Source organism: Dysidea avara, chromosome 2 (assembly GCF_963678975.1).
Source record: "Dysidea avara chromosome 2, odDysAvar1.4, whole genome shotgun sequence".
Classification (NCBI taxonomy): domain Eukaryota; kingdom Metazoa; phylum Porifera; class Demospongiae; order Dictyoceratida; family Dysideidae; genus Dysidea; species Dysidea avara.
In genome coordinates this window covers 23521891-23541683 of record NC_089273.1, presented here as the reverse complement: position 1 = coordinate 23541683, position 19793 = coordinate 23521891, and the positions used below count along the sequence as shown (strand labels likewise).

The 19793-nt window shown below is 38.0% G+C and overlaps 1 long non-coding RNA gene across 1 annotated transcript in view; it reads left to right on the top strand.

Moving 5' to 3' along the window:
* LOC136243740 (uncharacterized) overlaps window positions 1–3266 on the top strand; it is a 34515-nt gene extending 31249 nt beyond the window's left edge. Inside the window, exon 2 of the long non-coding RNA XR_010694983.1 lies at window positions 2809–3266. This is a non-coding gene — a long non-coding RNA (uncharacterized lncRNA). The remainder of the gene's footprint in view (window positions 1–2808) is intronic.
* The last annotated feature ends 16527 nt before the right edge of the window (window positions 3267–19793 follow it).

The window sequence follows — 19793 nt, the reverse complement described above, 5'->3', positions numbered from 1 at the left end:
GGATTCTCCCCTGTAATTATATAATCAACTCCTTCATGTATTACAGTAGCTACTACATGTTTCAGCATGTCTCGGGCACTGAACCAGATTGCCAGTTGCTCACAGCACTAATCACCTGTGGGCACTGAAACCATCTCTGCCTCTGGATCCAGATTGCACTACTTGTCCTGAACAATTAAATTGATCAAATCTGATAAGTGTGAACCAAAGTGTAACCAAACAAGACTACCAAGCAGGGCTGGCTCTGGCAAAACAGGGGCGGGTGGGCCACCACAGTTGAGGGCATAGCAATTGTAGCATATTTTCAAGGGGGTCTGGGGCAGCCCCCCTCCACCAGGAAAATTTTTAAAATCATTACTCAAGCCTGAGATGCAGCAATCTGAAAGCATTTTTAACGTAATTTAGTTGGGTGCTGACAGTTGCATGCTGCTCAACAGAATCTTTGAAGTAAGTCTGAGTGTACTGAAGGGCTGAAATAATATCAAGTAGCAAACTCTTAAGTGCAATTGTATGGCTTCTCGTACGTTAGTCTGTGCACTAGAGTTTAAAAGCATAGATTATAGCCCTCTATATAATCTATGGTATAGCTACGTATAATATTTAGCTAGCTGTACATAATATATGAGGGAAGATACTCTCTTTCTCTTCTAGAGTAAAAGGTTGGGTGGGTCGCAAAGAGCAAGAATTTTAACCGATCGATTTTAACCTAAGCGCGCAACTTAATAGTTTTTTCTGACAAAAGTTGAGGCGTTTGTTATGCTGCGCGGGAACATTAAAAATGGCGACGTTGGCAGGTGCTGGCAGAAAGTTGGAGAGAATCGAAGCGTTCTTCTGTGACATAGAGAAAGAGAAGACTCCGCAAGCAAGTAGTGAAATAAAAGAATGCCAGTGAAGCGGCCGTCTCGACTCGAGGGGTTCTGGACTCAAGTCACTACTCGCACATCACCCGCCTACCGTAACAGCTATAATTCCATATGGGTATGTGAAAAGGAATGGTATTATTGCCACTGCTTCTAATGCGAGGAAACAAACAAGCTCTTCTTACTACAACTCGGTGCAGGAAAACAAGGTAGGCATCATTTAGAGTCGCCTAGTCCAGTACACAAATATTTATTATATCCAGGTTATCAAAATCAATAGAGTAGTATGTCTGGAGATAAATATAGTGTTACACGTCAGCAGAATGTATCACCAGATATATTAAGAGAATGGTAACTTTGCCAAGATGGTGAACATCATTAAGACTATAACACTTGTTGAAAAAGTCCATCGGACCTCAGGATGCCAACCTACAATTGAGTTTGAGCTGTTACTGAATGTCGTTGATGTGTCACCTGGTCTGTAGGCGAGGTTCTCTTTTGTGATTACAAGTCTTGTTTGTAATTATGTATTTGTTTGTAGTATGTGTTTATTCTGTGGTGTATCATTAAACAAGGCCACAAACAGACATCCTGTTCAAAATATGTGTAACCTTATATCCTACATTGCTCATATCTTGCCTACAGTAATTGTGCTAAGTAGTACCTTGAGTAGTATGTATGCATTCCCATGTGCATTTGGATTGAACATAATACCACACAGTACTTTACCATTATTTGTAACTTGATTTTAGAAAGCGGATCCAAATTATACACCAGGGGAAATTGAACGACCACCTCTAGTGGGTAGCTACACTATCAAACTATCCGGCAATTTTGATGCTCAAAACTGTTTCTTGAGGTTATGTTTTCTGGGTGCCCTGTCAGGCTCTAGTCATATTTTCTGGCTTTGACACAAGGACCTCGCTTCATGAGAATCAGTGGTGGATGGCCTTCAACAGCCAGCCAAAGATTTTGGTATTGATTCTGCTGTATTTCAACCACTTAAGGAGCTAGTTTTCAAGAATAGCTGCCAACCTGCTACTAATAGGCCTAATGTATTTTGTGGAGTGGACTCACACTAAGTTAGAAACAACTTCTTAACAATTATCCAGGAATTTCATAGTTCTTGTACCACTGTAGACACTAATGTCAAGCTAAAACTACTAAAGCTGCTCTTCCTACAAAGTCACAAATATCGCACGTGTACTAATTTATTAGAATATTTACAAGACGTTATAATAGTGCATAAATAGTTAGATATAGGCTACACATAGCCTTTTCTACACAGTCTATATAGTGACAACATATTTTTAGATGTAAACTAGCTTAGCGGGCAGCATTAAGCGGATAGCGCAATACTAACAACATCGCTAAGTATTTACTTCTGGTCATTCACAGTAGCCTATCCACTAGTACTTAGCAGTAAAGCAGCAAAGGAATTAATCCTACGCAACTACAATAGCCTCCACCACTGCTAGTATGCACAAGTACGCATGCTTTGTAAACATTCTATTAAATTAGTGCATTCGCGAACTCTGTAACTTTGTAGGAAGAGCAGCTTCAACAGTTTTAGCTTGATAATGGTGTTTCCAGTGGTACAGGAGCTAGATAATGCCTGGATAACTGTTAAGAAGCTGTTTAGTTCAGTGCATGAGTCCAGTCTGCGAGTCCAGTCTGCGAGTCCAGTCTGCGAGTCCAGTCTGCGAAATACATTAGGTCCTACTATTAATGTGTTTTCTATGCATAGTATTAATGTATTCAGTTTTTCATATTTGTTGGCCCTGACCACAAACATTTTTCGTATGGTTACACTGGATCTGTTTTCAGTAATCTTGCATCGTTCAACTTTCTTAAATGTCCAAGAAAAATAGTTATATTGTAGTGTAGGTTGCATTATTTTGTTAATGTGTATTATACCGTGCATTCATTTACATTATACAATTTGCAGAAACTTCAATAAAGTGGAGCAGCTGTAATATGCCGAACTTAAGGGCAAGGTGGAAATAGCTATCAATCAAGAAGATATTAAGTGACATCGATACACCAAGAGAGCAGAGAGACATCTAGCAAGGAGTGACATAATGAGCTAATGAAAGTTAAAACTCAAGCTTAAGGAGTAAACATGCTGATATGATGATAAAGATGGTAGTCAATTAAACAGGTTCAGCCCAGGTGATCACACTTTGTCCCAAGCAAAAGAAATTTCGTGATGGGTCACAAAATCTGATATATGGTACTGTACTATGTGACTAACTTGTAGCTATACTATACCCTTGTAACTGTGTACATGTATATAATGTAATACCATGTAGACATTATTGTTTACAGTTTTTACCACATGTATAAGTTTCATTTATACTGTACAAGAAATGTATTTGAAATTTCATTAATACTGTATAGAAGAAATCTGTTGGAAATGTCATAGATATTGTATAAGGGAAATCTGTAGGAAATTTCATAGATATTGTATAAGGGAAATCTATAGGAAATTTCTTAGATATTGTATAGAGGAAATCTACAGGAAATTTCATAGATATTGTATAGGGGAAATCTATAGGAAATTCCATAGATATTGTATAGAGGAAATGTATTGGAAATTTCATAAATACCTTATAGAAGAAATCTGCAGGAAATTTCATATGTCCACTGCAGGAAATCTGCAGGAAATTGTGCCCTATCATGTAGTAGGAAATGTACAGGAAATTTGCAAATTTCCTGTACATTTCCATCCCCCGGATATGTGCTGGAAATGTCACCTGTCCTGTAAATTTCCTGCACATATCCTGCTACAGGAAATGCCACATTTTTTCCTGTGTAAAGCATTATGACGCTGGATCCTCAAGGGACCATGAGAGCACCCCAGCAGATGATCACCAAACTGGTCAATGACAGATAGACAAGTACAGAGTGGTAAAGAAGGGAACAAAGGAATGCCAAGCCACAAACGTAAAGCTATAGTAAAATCGTGAGGAGGAATAGCTAGACCCAAAGCAGGCTGTGGAAGTGCTTTAAGCCAACCACTGCTGGTGCCAGAAGAATGTGATAAAGCACGCAGACGTGCTTGATCACGAATGGTGGAACTGCTTACAAGCTGTTTAAAAAGTGAATCATCTAAAATGGCTTGAAGGTCAGTTTGAGAGGAGTTTTGCAACACAGAAACAGACATACCTTCGAAGAAAGCGAGGGAACAATCCTCCCCAGGAAATGGCATAAAAACATCAAAAGTTTCCACTAAACGCGACACTAAAATACGGGAAGAATTACAGGACCCCACAAATGCAGGAGCAGCAGAACGCTCAGATTCACGTAGGCCCAAGCCTCCTAACCTAAATGGCAAGGTGGCTTGTGTCCAACTACTATCAGAAATTCCACAACACAAGATTCTACTAAGGCATTCTCGCAACCTAAGGTCAAAAATTGGCCGAAAATCACGTATTTTGGATTCGGAGTAACCCAGCAATCAACAAAAAGAAAGCCCACAAACCTTCACTATATAGCAATATAGTTTGGTTATCATTTCATGCACAGCGTAAGTTTCATATGGATCTGAGCTTTCCTTCCATCATACTAAGCAGCATGAAATTTCTTCCTAGCGCGTCTGAGACTATATGGGAAGCGTGACTGCAATATTTCCAAGGTTTAGTTTCTCCAGCAAGTTATTTAGGCTTTAATATTATGTTGTGACCACCTAGTGGTATTAGTTTCCAACCAGAAATGCATCACATAATTATGGATCGATTTTTCGCGTGCATTATAGCTATACATGGTTAGCTATGTAGTGGTATAACCCAGGTAAAATTTCACATCAACATTTGACTGAGACACCACTGGTGAAGTATAGAGTTAGGCATAGTAAAACTGGGGTCCTACCAAAAATGGTAGGGTTGTTTGTATATAAGATCAAGGTACTCTAATAGAGCAGTCATGCAAATAGTCTCCAGTCTATCTACTATTCTGTTCTCTTTAGTAAGAAAGTGGAATCCATAAACAGAAAGAATTAAATATCAGGGTAAAAGTGCAATTGGCTCAACAGTATCAGATTACTGGTAGGGGACACACCATAAATGAATCCACATTATGAGTGCATGGATATACCCAGAGGCAGTATTTATAGAGACAAGAATAGCTAATAAGAATAATTATGTTGCTAGAGTTTCAATTCACTACAATAATAATTCTATCTAGTTGCAGGGAAATTTTAAAAAGAAGCATTAGTATGAATAATTGGCCACCTTGCACTACTAAATGGCACAACACGCTTTTGATTAATTAGCTATATATACCTTCATACTAAACTGTAACTGTAAGTTTTGTACACTCAATAATTGCAATGATTTGTATAGGTCCTTCTAGCATACTGCTAAGCAAAAATTCATCACACAAACTGGCTGTCAAATTTGAATGGTAGAAATATAAATTTATTGTGCAAAATCGTAATTTTCCTGTGCCTTATACTCCCTGGTAGAGGCTCTGCACAGTAATAAATAAAGCACAACGTATATGTATATAATTATAATTTTAATGGTACAAATGCATAACTATATATATTTTAATTAATTTTGCAAGCTTTTAAATTTCTGTTTTGCTTGTAGGATATGCATGCAATTTTATGTAGAATTATAGACTGTGTATGGTATATACTTGGTAACATATTGCATGTATGAGATGTAGACATTAATTTTACTATAGATCTCCTTTTTATTATTAGTCATAAGTTTAAGGACTTATGGTACTCGGTATAACATGCAGTTTCAATGGCCTATGTCTTCCCACTATTTGTCTATTACCTTAAATGTGACCTAAAATGTGATTTCTAAAGTACATATTATTTTCTTCAATGACTTATAAACATCACATAAATTCAGGAGTGGCTATACACATGCATAGACAGCTCTACAAAGTGCGTGTTATACATATATTATAGAGCACTCAGTTCATTGTGGCTGTTGGTATAACAGTTATCCAACAGGCTTTTGGTGCTGTTTCTCACGATAAAGCCAAAAATAAGTAATACCTTCAGCTATGGGTGAAAAATCTAAAATTTCTTGGTTGTTAAAGGCTTATATATATATATATAATATATCACAGAGTAACTGCCTGCAGCCTGCTGTAGATTGAGGACATATACCTTCCTTACGTTTAAAAAGAAATTAAGTACAAACTAGCTATATACCACTGATGTAAATGATTTTTGTTCATTCTAATAATATGCAATATTCCTTATCAACTGTCTGCAGGAAACTAATACTATTAGATGGTCACAACATAATTTTGAATCCTAAATAACTTGTTGGAGAAACTAAAACTTGGAGCTATTGCAGCCACGCCTCCCATATAGTCTAAGACGCGCTAGGAAGAAATTTCATGCCGCTTAGTTTGATGGAAGGAAAGCTCAGATCCATATGGAACTTGCGCTGTGCATGAAGTGATAAACAAACTATATTGCTAAATAGTGAAGGTTTGTGGGCTTTTATTTTGTTGATTGCTGGGTTGCTCCAAATCCAAAAATACGTGATTTTAGGCCAATTTTCGGCAAAGAGTAGCTCCGTACCAAATCCACAGTAGCAAATCGATTTATTTCTGCTGTGGGTTATAATCAGGTATAGACCTGGACTATATATGCCAAGTATGGGAAGGAACCCATGCTTCATACATAGAGCGCGCAATTTTTCACGATTTCCAGCCAGGGCCGCACAGAGAAATTAAGGGGCCCAGGGCAATGATTTAAAGTGGGGCCCCTGAGGCAAGGAAGTTTCCGTTCTGAATCACAACTTCACCCGAGCTGTAAGTTGAAGACCAAAAAAGGTCATGACCTACTAACAATGACAGTAATTACCCCTCACCAACCATATCTCCTTATCTATAAGCTTGCTACACCGCTCCTCTGAAGAATACTGTGACTGGTCTATTAGAGTATTTAGATCTGACTGCTCTATTAGAGTATATCGATCTTTTAAACCGGTATTCATGGGGCCTCCTGGGGCCCCTTTCAGGCTAAGGCCCGGAGAAAAATGCCCCAGTTGACCCCCGCTGTGGGCGATCCTGTTTCCAGTACAAAACAATCGCGATTCTCGTCGTATAGAGAAAGATAAATAAGATTTATTGGTACGTAGAAAATACTTTGATATGCCCTACAGGTTGAAATAGTACGGAGGTAATTTCGTAATTATCGATTTTTTCATTGCGGACCATATTTTACGGTACTAGGCTTTGCAGTGTGAGGACTCAGATTTTCCTTTCCCCAAACCCTTGTTGTAATTAATTGTGTGTGTAGTTTAGTTGTAGAGTAATTTGTATTGTAAAAAAATTAAATTAAAAAATAATAATTGCGTACGTAATTCTAATTGGAAGAATACGACTCCGGTGATAGCCAAAGTTTCAACGTGAATCTGTGACAGATGAGGACGAAGAAAGTGTTTCTGGGCAAACCGTATATGCTGATTTTGATTTCGCTGTGTGTTTTTTGATTGGAGGACGATTGACGTTGGATTACGACGAAAGTATGGCCCTTTTAAAGGTAAATCGCTGTCTAACACTGCTCAGAATTCAGCATTACAATCATCCTGGACTTCAAGGCATCCTTCTGCATCGATGCAAGTATAGTTTGAAGGTGAGCACTTTGTTGTCTTGCGCGGAATTACAATATAAGGTTCAAGGTTGAGCATAATCTTTTCAAAAGTGGAGACTGGCATGTGATACCAACCTTACATGGCTTCACACTTACCTGATGTTATATTCTGGTATATTTAATGCTATTTTGATTCATTTTATAGCAGCTGCAGTGATTGTAATTTTGGTCAGAACCTAAATATAATGTCTCTTTGCAGTATAGTGATATCATTGTGTCATATAATAATTATTATACTTAGTGCTTAAAATGTGAGAAATAAAGCTGAACAGCGTCCAAACAAATCTATTTTAATAATAATATTGGTCTTACAATTTGTTATCTGATCGTCTTGTTACTGAAGTATTGTTAATTGTGACTTGTGATACCATTACTTACCATGTTGCGGCCCTAGAAGCCGGCGCGCAACACCAGTGAGTATATTGACAGGAAAAAAGAAAACGCAATTTTCGAACCTCCGTAGCTCTGTGCTGCCTTGATTAAACAAGACGATTTTTTACTATGCATATTCCCTCCAACTTCTGCACTCCACATTCCAAATTTGAGCCAAATCGCTTCAAGCATTCCCGAGATATGCAACTTCAAATATTGTCTTAGTTTCTTCGTTTTTTCTTCTTATTTTTCTTCCTCTTGTCGCACAATTACAAAAACTGCTATAAAACGCGAACGACATATCCGATCGACTTGAAATTTGGCAAACAGAAGGGGGTGGAAAGGCGCATCTTGGTACCATCTTTGGCTAGAATACGATGAACAAGCAAAGAGTTATGAGCGATTATTAACGAAAAATGACACCAATATGTTGTCACGACTATAGGGTAAACCGCGTATGTGAAGAAGCTAAAAATCGGTGGGTGAATAGGTTTACTACGGAACCTCAAACCTTTCGTGGTTTGAAAGAAATCGAGCTAAAAACCAGGAAGATATAATGAAAAAATCAACAGTGTGTAACAATTACGCAATCGAGATTAGCTAATAAAAAAAACGACTACTTGTCACGCCTACCAGAAAAACCGCTTGGGCTAATGCTTTGAAAATCACTGTACAGATGGAGTAATCATCTTAGAAAGGCTCTTCAATGGTGTAGAAGAATCAGACTTAAAGCCGCGGAGTTATAACACGAAATCCAACTTGGTGTAGCAAGTACAAGATCGAGATACTCTAATAGAACAGTCCCCCTAATAGAGCAGTCATCCTGATGAGAATTCAAGAGGTCAGCTACAAACAAGTCACCCTGTAGAAAGATCAGCTAGAAGAAATAACCTTGTAGAGAATTCAGTTACAAAGAAACCACTATGTAGAGAGTTCAGCTACAAGCTGGTGACCTAGTAGAGACATCAGCTAGTAGAAGTTACCCTGTAGAGAGTTCAGCTACAAACAATTCACCCTGTTTAGAGATCAGTAAGAACAAGTTTTCTTGTAGAGAGTTCAGCTACAAACAAATCACCATGTAGAAAGACCAACTAGAAGTAGTTACCTTGTAGAGATTTCAGTTACAAAGAAACCACCATGTAGAGAATTCATCTACAAACTAGTGACTCTGTAGAGACATCAGCTAGAAGAAGTTACGTTGTAGAAAATTGAGCTACAAAGAAATCATTCTGTAAAGAGCTCAGCTGCAAACAAATCACCTGTACAGAATTCAGCTACAACCAAATCACCCTGTAGAAATATCAGCTAGAAGAAGTTGCTTTGTAGATACTTCAGCTAAAAACAAATCACCCTGTAGAGAGTTCAGCTGCAAACAAATCACCCATTAGAAAGATCAGCTAGAAGAAGACACCTTGTAGAGAGTTCAGTTACAAAGAAACCATCATGTATAGATTTCAGCTACAAACTAGTGACCATGTAGAGAGATCAGCTAGAAGAAGTTACCTTTTAGATAGTTCAGCTACAAACAAATCACTCTGTAGAAAGATCAGCTAGAAGAAGTTACCTTGTAGAGAGTTCACCTATAAAGAAACCATTCTGTAAAGAGCTCAGCTGCAAACAAATCACCTGTACAGAATTCATCTGCAAACAGATCATCCTGTAGAGAGATCAGCTAGAAGAAATTACCTTGTAGATAGTTCAGCTACAAACAATTCGCCCTGTACAGAGATCAGTTAGAAGAAGTTTCGTTGTAGAGAGTTCAGCTACAAGCAAATCACTCTGTAGAAAGATCAGCTATAAGAAGTCACCTTGTAGAGAGTTCAGCTGCAAACAAATCACCCTGTAAAAAGTTCAGCCACAAACAAATTGCCCTGTAGAAAGATCAGTTAGAAGAAATTAGCTTGTAGAGAGTTTAGCTACAAAGAAACCATTCTGTAAAAAGCTCAGCTGCAAACATGTCACCTATACAGAATTAAGCTACAAACAAATCACCATGCAGAGAGATCAGCTAGAAGAAGTTACCTTGTAGATAATTCAGCTACAAACAAATCACCCTGTAGAAAGATCAGCTAGAAGAAGTCACCTTGTAGAGAGTTCAGCTACAAAGACACCACCATGTAGAGAATTCAGCTGCAAACAAATCACCCTGTAAAAAATCCAGCTACAATTAATTCGCACTGTAGAGAGGTCATCTAGAAAAAGTTACTTTTTAGAGAGTTCAGTTACAAAGAAACCATCATGTAGAGAGTTTAGCCACGAACAAATTACCTGTAGAGAGTTCAGCTACAAACAAATTGCAGAGATCAGCTAGAAGAAGTTATATGCCTTGTAGAGAGTTCAGCTACAAACAATTCACCCTGTACAGAGATTAACTAGAAGACATTACCTTGTAGAGAGTTCAGCTACAAAGAAACCACCATGTAGAGAGTTCAGCTGCAAACAAATCACCTGTAGAGAGATCAGCTAGAAGAAGTTATCTTGTAGAGAGTTCAGCTACAAAGAAACCATCATGTAGAGAGAGTTCAGCAGAAAACAAATCACCTGCACAGAATTCAGCTACAAACAAGTGATCCTGTAGAGAGATCAGCTAGAAGAAGTTACCTTGTAGCAAGAGTACATAATATATATATTTAGGAGAGTATCAATTGCTGTATTGCCCCTTCAAAACGCACTGCGTAATAATGTTACGCAATAGTCATCATCACCAAAGGTTTTAACTTGCATCAAGCGCTATAAGGGCCTTGAAGTGCTTGCAGGTCTTCCCTTTGGTATATCAACGCCTATCAACAAGTCTTTCAAGGTGAAGTCATGTGTTGGAGTTTACTGAAATTATACTAAAATATTCCGATATGTTACACAATGTTGCACAATTATTACGCAGTGTGTTTTGAAGGGGTAATATTGGCGTTGGATACTCTCCTAAATATATGTGACCGGATTTCACATAACAAGGCTTCCACACACACAAAATCAAACTGATGATTTTACCAGAAATGGATTGATGGTCTAATACACTATCATATTTCACACTGTACTTCCTTCAGCACTGGCAAGTCTGGTTTCTGCAGCAGCTTTCTTTCGACCCTGTCAAAGCCACGAGTGTGAGATTGGCACCATTAAATGGCCATGGCTTTGTGATAATGGTGTGTAGTGAGCTGGGACTTCACAGAGAGCTCGCCAATAGCGTTCTCAGTCAATTTAGAGTAATTTGAGGGCCATGGAGAGCCCAAATTTGGCCTCTGGATTCCAATCGTCTTCTTTCTTCATTTTATACTCCTATATTAAGACCACCGTCCATCCCCACCCTCCCACCCTATTACTACCACCTGTGATATTATTACCCGCTCGAAAAAAGCTGCTCAAAACGGCAAATTTTGGGTATCAGAAATGTATACACCCACTCAGTGATAGCTAGTGAACAGATGAACAATTGGTGCAAATTTTGTTTGCACAGCTGTAGGCACTGGGAAGTTATTACACAATGATTCCTTAAAATCGCCATATCTCCTAACAAAGCTTTCTGCGTCGAAGCCTTGTTTCGTCAAATTCAGTCACATAATTATATATTATGAACTCTTGCTTGTATAGAGTTCAGCTACAAAGAAACCATCATGTAGAGAGTTCAGCTGCAAACAAATCACCTGTACAGAATTCAGCTACTATACAAACAAGTGATCCTGTAGAGAGATCAGCTATAGTAGAAGAAGTTACCTTGTAGAGAGTTCAGCTACAAACAAATCACCCTGTAGAGAGATCAGCTAGAAGAAGTCACCCTGTAGAGAGTTCAGCTAGAAACAATTTACCCTGTAGAGAGATCAGCTAGAAACAGTGATCCTGTAGAGAGATCAGCTAAAACAAGTTACCTAGTAGAGAGTTCAGCTGCAAACAAATCACCCTGTAGAAAGATCAGCCAGAGAAAGTTACCTTGTAGATAGTTCAGCTACAAACAAATCACCCTATAGAGAGATCAGCTAGAAGAAGTTACCTTGTAGATTGTTCAGCTACAAACAATTCACCCTGTAGAGAGATCAGCTAGAAGAAGTTACCTTGTAGATTGTTCAGCTACAAATAATTCACCCTGTAGAGAGAGCAGCTAGAAGAAGTCACCTTGTAGAGTGTTCAGTTACAAAGAAACCGCCATGTAGAGTTCTGTAATAAATATATGTATTATATATATATAATTTGTACATTTATTGATAAAATCAGAAATATTTAAAGTATTCATCTGCTTCATCTTTTCTTCTTCCTGTAGAAAAGAAAAAAATAGGTTTAAAAAGCCCCTAAGCTGGCCATAGGCGGCTTTGGAGTATACAAATACAAAAAGAAGTGAAATCTAATCCAAAACAGCCAAGCTTTAAAAAAGTGTGCGGCCCTCGAAAAGGCTATGGTGATAAAAGATGTGAAATCCAAGGTGGTGGCCAAGAAATGGCTGTGATGGTAGGTAAATGGTATAAATTTTAATAAGAACAGTTCAGGTGAATTTATTGCCAAGACCAAGTGGCACAATAATTGTGACTGAATTTGACAAAACAAGGCTTCGACGCAGAAAGCTTTGTTAGGAGATATGGCGATTTTAAGGAATCATTGTGTAATAACTTCCCAGTGCCTACAGCTGTGCAAACAAAATTTGTACCAATTGTTCATCTGTTCACTAGCTATCACTGAGTGGGTGTATACATTTCTGATACCCAAAATTTTCCCTGTTTTGAGCAGCTTTTTTCGAGCGGGTTATTATATCACAGATGGTAGTAATAGGGTGGGAGGGTGGGGGTGGATGGTTGTCTTAATATACGGGTATAAAATGGAGTAAGAAGACGATTGGAATCCAGAGGCCAAGTTTGGGCTCTCCATGGCCCTACATGGCCCTCAAATTACTCCAAATTGACTGAGAACACTATTGGCGAGCTATCTGTGAAGTCCCAGCTCACTACACACCATTATCACAAAGCCATGGCCTTTTAATGGTGCCAATCTCACACTCGTGGCTTTGACAGGGTCGGAAGAAAGCTGCTACAGAAACCAGACTTGTCAGTGCTGAAGGAAGTACAGTGTAAAATATGATAGTGTATTAGACCAGCAATCCATTTCTGGTAAAATCATCAGTTTGATTTTGTGTGTGTGGAAGCCTTGTTATGTGAAATCCGGTCACAATTCAACTGAATTGTCGTTATTAAAATTTTTACCATTAACCTAGCATCACAGCCATTTTTTGGCCGCCACCTTGGATTTCACATCTTTTTTCACCATAGCCTTTTTGAGGGCTGCACACTTTTTTTACTGCTTGGCTGTTTTGGATTAGATATAATATTACTAATTTTTCTAGTTAGTTATCCTTGAAAATGCATTAGGTACCTGTGTATACTTAGTATTACATAATACACACAGTTTCATTTGTGAATCACTTTCTTTGTTCATGTAATATTCTGAGCGGTCAGTCTACAAAGAAGTGGTCACTCTTGAGATGTTTTTACCTAGCTCACATGCTGTTTTCCATAAAATAGTTATGTGGTGAAAATTTCATGTCATTATTAGTTTCCTATCTAGATTTATGAATATTCTGTTTGGTGCCATGCGATATATGTAAAAAACATTGAAAATACTGTACACAAAAATCATCACACTGTCAACTTCTTTTGCTTATGTCTTTTGATAGGAACCACCAATTGGGGTGGGTTTGCACTAAAATGTCCCTGAAAAATAGCACAATATTTGTCAGGGTAATGAATGCATGGAATGTTAATTATTTAATTTAGTTGGAAATCTCTAGGAACAGATGGAGAAGATGGGTAATCATTACAGTCAGGGTATGAAGAAGTAGGTGGCGCTTAAGGAGATGCTGATAGGCATCATAATCATATCCTCAACTCCAGTAGAGGCAAGAGTTTGAAGAGCGTAACTATACCTACCCTCACGTGCCCAATACAAAGCACGAGCTTTATTGAAATAGTTGCGGATAGTGCTGTGGCGATGTTTAGTGCCGTTGAGATCATCCCACATGGATGACCATAGAGAGACCAAATGTGCAAACGGTCAAGAAGAATGGAACTAAGAACATTGCGTCAGCGGTGATGTCTCACTGGAATTCGCAGAACTGCTTTTGCAAACATTAGCAATCTAACAAATCACCAAGATGATGATCAAGCTCTTTGAAGTTCCACACTTAGGACATGAGCCAAGAGGGGACGAACACTGCGAGGGATGTGAGATACCGTAGTAACAGGACAAACCATTACATGATCAAGTAACACATTATGCACTTCGGATTCCGCAGCAGGAGGTCTTTGAAAAGAGCCAGCAGAAGCAGAAAGCAGCCCAATGTTTAGAGGGTCAAGAGAAGAAAAGGAATTAGTATCAGGAAGAAAAACAGTAGGAGTTAACTTTGAAGCAGAATGAAAAACTCTAGGCACCTCCACAACCTCGTTAGCTGGTACAAGTGGAGCACCACAGCGTACACCAAGACTAAGTAAAGGACGACAGCCAGAATTGTGAAAACGTGCATGGGAAACCCACCGACAAGAATAAAGGTAACAGACTAAACGACTACATGACTAAAAGAAAGTAACACATGGGAAAACAAGCCTTGATATGTGAACAGAATTTATGTTTTGCCAGAGTAAAGAGCAAGATGAACAATGCTTGACACACAAAGGACAATGCCAGGAAGATGGAGAGCTGGGAGTACCATCCAAGTTGGGAGGTGACACAGGAGCTGAAACAGTAAACAGGGACTTGCTGGCTGGAAGTGGACTATCAACAAAGGACTTGCTGGTTAGAGATGGTGAACTATGTTCAAAGGACTTGCTGACTGGAGGTGGACTATCAACAAAGGACATGTTAGTTGGAGATGATGAACTATTATCAAAGGACTTGCTGATTGGAGATGATAAACAAAGATCTAAGGACTTGCTGGCTGGCACTGTGGAAGTGTTAATTGAAAAATTGCTGACAGAAGCTGCCGATTCATGCAAGGTAAAGCAAAAACAGGGTCCAAAACCTTGTGGACTGAAGCGGCATCTGAATTATCCACAAATCCAGATGATTGACGAGGAGTAGCTAGAGTAACACCAGGCGGTGGTAAAGATGAGGCGTCATTGATTGACGCAACATTAATCCTCCAGGATGCTACCTTAACCGTTGAAGAACCACAAGGCGCTGCAAACTTAAAACAATTCTTCCCTTCAGAACTAGTATACGACTCAATAAAATTCTCCTAATGATTTACATTAAACGAATAGATTTTTGGTAGTACCTCTTCCAGGATGACGCTCAAATTCACAAGGAGTCAATACTACTGAGCCAAGACGAACACAGCGGCTAGATCCATTGTACAAATCCTTCACACACAAACTAGCGGTTAAAGAGCCACAAACTATATCCACTACAGCGCTTCCAGGCGAATAGGACGACATCACAACAGTAAATATTAGTACAAGAACGTAGTCTACAACAGAAGTTGACTTCAAAAATAGGCTTATTTTCTCCTTATTTTTCTTCCTCTTTTCGCACACTTACAAAATCTTCTATAAAGCGCGAACGTAGAGATATCGATTCGTACAGTGACAATACGTAAAATAAATTACAGGCGTTTAAACAAACGGTTAAAACTTTCGAACGCAGTCCTCTACCAAAATGTACCTTGCAACATCAAATTCGAAACTATTGCTGAGTAGGTTTTGTTTTTAGGAATTTCCTAGAAGCTGATTAAAGGCGAAAACATGAGAAAAACTATGACGATCCGCTTGTCCAACGTAAGGCAAACTAACGCTTATATCTTCTCTCTCCTTACACGTACTAAAACGAAATATAGATTTTCGAATTTCTTTAACTTTGAGAATAACAATGCTATAATAGATTTTGCTGGTATTGCATTCCATCATTGTCAAACAAGTGATCCAAAAAATTTCGACTTCTTAAGAATTTCACCAATCGCGTTTATTGCATTCTACTGTACAATTGGGTTTGCGCTACCATATGGCACTTCACAAAAAGATATGTTTCCATGATGTTTCTATAACGAAATTTAAAATTAACGAAAATTTCAGGAAATCTGTAAGTGAATCTATAAGTGTATCACAAAATCAAGGGCATCGGAACCGGATGGCCAAGGGGAGCTGGGTCCCACACTATTTTCAAATGCATGTTTTGGCCCCTCACTTTTTGGGCCAAGTGCTAGTAGCCAATCAGCCAAAGTTCTATGCACACACAGAAATGCATACCTCCACACGAGAAGCCATACAACCATCACACAAAAGCAGTCCGGAATGTGGCATCAACAGTCCACCGCAACTGTAACGCCATTCATTGTACTGTACGAGGCACTGTATTAAACACAAAAGCGTGTGTAGTTTTTTCTTTTCTGTTTGCACGTGATATCCGTTGTTCAAATATTTACCGGATCCCGTGCAGTGAGAAGTTTGAATCGCAGAAAGAGTGCAATATCCGTGATGTGGAAAAGGTTTAACTGGAATTGAGGATAGTAACAGATCTAAGTCTAAGAGGGCAGTCACACTGTAGTGCGTGAGTGTATGGGAGTTACTGAACACCGACGATTAAACCAGAAATTATTAAGACTTGTCGTCATTTCGTAATTATTATCTTAATTCTTAATTCCTGTGTAATTTTGTCTATGTATCCTTAGTTGTGTATGTATGTTTGTTTGTTTTTTTTGTATATTATTAGTTATTGTATGTGTCTATTGTATGTTTGTTCAGGGCTCCACTGAAAATCAGTTTTACTGAGTGGACTCCCTGCTTAAAAATTACAATTACAATTACAATTACAATTACAAGACTTTGTAGTGAAGTTGACTTATCAAGAGAAACAAACAAGGATGTTGAAAATCAAAGTTGCTAACCGTGAACGCAGTTTGGTATTCAAGTGATGTACACTCAGTATGGGAACACCTACTAGAACAGATATCCCAGTTGAAAGGTAACGATGTTTCACTTTGCGGATTATACTATTAATATGTGACCGGATTTGACAAAACCAGGCTTCCACACACATCCAGATTTATGGCTTTAAAGGTTCATAACTCAATGTAGGAGTATGCTATCAGTTTCAAATTTGGATCTGTTATTATATAATGCAATGAATACATTGTGTGAAAATTGTAGGTCACTAATGTACTGCATCATAAAGTTACAAGCGTTACAGTCAAAGAATTGGATGTGTGTGGAAGCCTGGTTTTGTCAAATCCGGTCACATATTGTAATCCTTGTAGTGTGAAGTATGTAAAGCTCGTATAAAGAAAATACCTCACATGACCATGATTTCTCACATAAAGCCCCTGTTTGGTGATTATTGGTTCTCAGCCAGACTTTCTAATTATTATGATGCGGGCGGGAGTGCATTACCATTAGGCCATTATAGTATTTATACACTAATGTACAGACCTTGTCCAAATCGTCTTTCTTTTCTCGCACAAGTTTACATCAGTTTTTAGCTGCAATCATGCTCTATCGCTTTAACCATAGTGGAATTTCAGTTGAATGTTGAAAAACGGAATATACTGCAGTAATTTACTAAGGAAAACGGCGATGCATAGTGCACTGTAGCCGTTAATTTTAAAAACTCCATCTAGTTTCAATGCAAATTATGATGGTTTGGTATCACATGTTCTTCTGAGCACACACAGAGTAAATAATGGCTTACCATGCGGGTAGCCTAAGAAGGATACAGACAGTGGATGAGAAACAAATTATCATTCCCAAAATATGGGCCTAATATATAAATTCATCAAGCGTATGCAGTAGGTGTAGAGGAACATATAGGAAGTGAAGAGATATAGCTATGCTTTATAGGTGTAGGGTTATTAGCTAGTGATAACACACCCCACAGCACATTTTTAAATGCACGATTGAATAGGATACAGAGAAACCGTATCAATGGACCCTGTGTGTCTGCATGGGTTTATGGTTAACTGGTCACGCCCCACTCTGAAAATCTTTCCTACGCATTTGAACAAAATTGCCATAATCCATGCACATTTCCTTAAAGGAATTAGGCACATTCGTGTATATAAGTACCGAAATATAAATTGGTTGTGACAATTCCTTTCACAATTCCATATACATTTCTTTTATTTCAGGAATTACACACATTCGGGTATTTCTGACTCAAGGAATTGTTATAATTCGCTATGCATGAAACATCATGTATTATAATTTTTTGCGCAGTGTGGGATTCTTACAGATATTTTGGTCACATTGATGCACAGTAAAAACAAACTAGTGAACGTCACTACTAAATGTAGTGAACGTCACTACTAATGTCTGCCACAATACTCACTATTTTTGTGTAGTGACGTTCACTACTAATTTTGTAGTGAACGTCACTACATTGACCACCAAGTAGTGACGTTCACTGCAAAAAGTAGTGAGTATTGTGGCAGAGCAATTCATTACTAAATTTTTACAGTGTGAGAGATCATTTTTACAGCTTTGGCTGTTATATCATTAAAATTTAATGTTGTTAACACTTGTACCTTTGAATGTCTCTATATCATGAAGTTCTGCATTTTGATCCATCATCAAAAGTTGCTATACAAATAAATTGATCACATCAATAGGTCAACATTTTAAACTTTTGTATAGTATGAAAGCTAGATAATGAAATCCTTACAATCTTTTATATAACGTTTTGCTTATTTAATTCTCAGGAGATTAGTCATAGACAATTGATGTGACCCAGTCTTGGAAAACTGGTCTTAAGAATCATTGAAAGACATGTACGCATGCAAAGTGTCAACAACCCATGCAGAGATTTTCAAAAATTATATTGTTACCCTTGCCATTCCAACTTGTGGATGTGGAGCTTATATTGCCCTATTTGTGGTAGTATATGTCCGAGGATATAATTATACTGTTACTGTGTTTTTCATTAATAAAACTGATGGTTTTTCTCTCTCTTATGCACGGTAAAAACAAACTAGTGAAGGTCACTACTAATGTCTGCCACAATACTCACTATTTTTGTGTAGTGACGTTCACTACTAATTTGTAGTGAACGTCACTACATTTATCACCAAGTAGTGATGTTCAATACAAAAAGTAGTGATGTTCACTACAAAAAGTAGTAACGTTCACTACAAAAAGTAGTGACGTTCACTACAAAAAGTAGTGAATAGAGACCCGCCGATTATGCTCGTAATTTTACCTATTATGCTATGCTGCACTGCTCAAAAATTCACCTATTATGCTTAAATTAATGCTCAATATTTACCTATTATGCTCGATTATGCTCAATGTTCATGCCTTAGTTCATATGCTTTGCTACTAGTTTAACACTGCATAGAAAAAAATGAGTGGCTGGAGCATAAATAATAAATTCTTGCTGCATTTAGAGAAAAGATCGATATACTCTAATAAAACAGTCAGTTTGATGATTGTTCTATTAGAGTTACTGAATGCTCTATTAGAGTATATCGGTCTTCGTTTGCAATTGTCATTTTTCCAGCAAGAATTTATACTATCGTACAAATATTTAACCTATTATTCTGGCATTATGCTCAATGCTTTTAGGTACCTATTATGCTCAAAATTATGCCAGCATAATCGGCGGGTCCCTAGTAGTGAATGTCACTACTAAAAGTAGTGAGTATTGTGGCAGAGCAATTCACTAGTAAATTTTTACAGTGTGCTTTAGTTCAGACATAACCTATACATTTATACTATTGATTGTTTCAGCACAGTGCTAGGTAAACATGAAACTTTTTGATAATACCATGCAAGTCTGAACAATGCAGATACCAAAGCAAACATCTATTTGCGACCGTCTCAGCAAAAAATCATCAAATTCGCACAGGTATGCATATTGAGGATTAAAAAAAAAAAAATCTTTAAATTACGCGTTCCAGCTACACCATTAAAATGAAAAGCAACCACAACTTTTAAGGGATTCCCAGTATAATGAGGATTTAAAACCCTGAAGTA